The sequence below is a fragment of the Mandrillus leucophaeus genome, unplaced genomic scaffold (assembly GCF_000951045.1).
Source record: "Mandrillus leucophaeus isolate KB7577 unplaced genomic scaffold, Mleu.le_1.0 Scaffold440, whole genome shotgun sequence".
Lineage (NCBI taxonomy): Eukaryota > Metazoa > Chordata > Mammalia > Primates > Cercopithecidae > Mandrillus > Mandrillus leucophaeus.
In genome coordinates, this window is record NW_012104699.1 from 349,234 (window position 1) to 350,253 (window position 1,020).

Sequence of the window (1,020 nt, forward strand, 5' to 3'; positions counted from 1 at the left end):
AACAATTGAACTCATGGACTTAGAGAGTAGGGTGGTTATTAGAAGCTGGGAAAGGTAGTGGGAGCCTGAGAGAAAGGAGAGGATAGTTAATGGGTAAAAAAAAAAAAAAAAAAAACTCTACATTTTAAAATAACTTATAGAGTGTAACTGGATTGTTTGCAACTCAGATGCTTGAGGGGATATCCCTTTCTTCATGATGTGCTTATTTCACGTTGCATACCTGCATCAAAACATCTCATGTACTCCATAAATATATACACCTACTATGTACCCACAAAATTAGAAATAAAAAATTATAATACTTTTAATAGCTGTTGATTATATACATTTCAGATACATGAAGAAAATGACACCCAAATAAGGGGTCAAATCTTTTCAAGAATACAAAGGCAAGGATGGGCAGTGCCGACTTGAAACTGCTAAAAAGACATGTCACCCAGGGAAGTTTCCAAAGAGGAGCCTCAACCCAAGAGTTCCTGTAGGGTGTCTGTGCTCAGGAGAGATACTGGAAAGAGAGTCATAAGGATTTATACAACAAGGTATTCTTTGCCTTCCTTGCATGTAAAATATCCGCAAACAAAAAATAAATCTTTTAAAACGAGTCATCCCTGGTTCTCTGGGAAAATGAGAACCACGGCGTCCGTGTGAAATGCACCAGAGGCCAAATAATTGATAACGACGCTGTGAATTGGAGAGGGGACGTCAGACTTTGGGAATGCGGGAAGGGATCCGCAAACTTAGGAATTTAATGCCAGCCCCAGGAAGAGGTAGTCTGGAACTAGGATTATGAATTTGACATGGTGCTTTCCGTACATTGGAAACCTCAGGGGAAGATGGGTGAGCTTTACGGAGAAAGGAGGGACTGAGGACCACCCGGACCACTGCTCGTCCCACGCACGAACGCCACACACTAGTCGGAAACCTCCCCATGACCCTTCCAGGGCTCCCGCGCAATCTGGGGAGACACGGGGCCGCGGGGGTGGAGCTGCCCAGAGAGGGCGCCGGGGCCGCAGGCGTAGC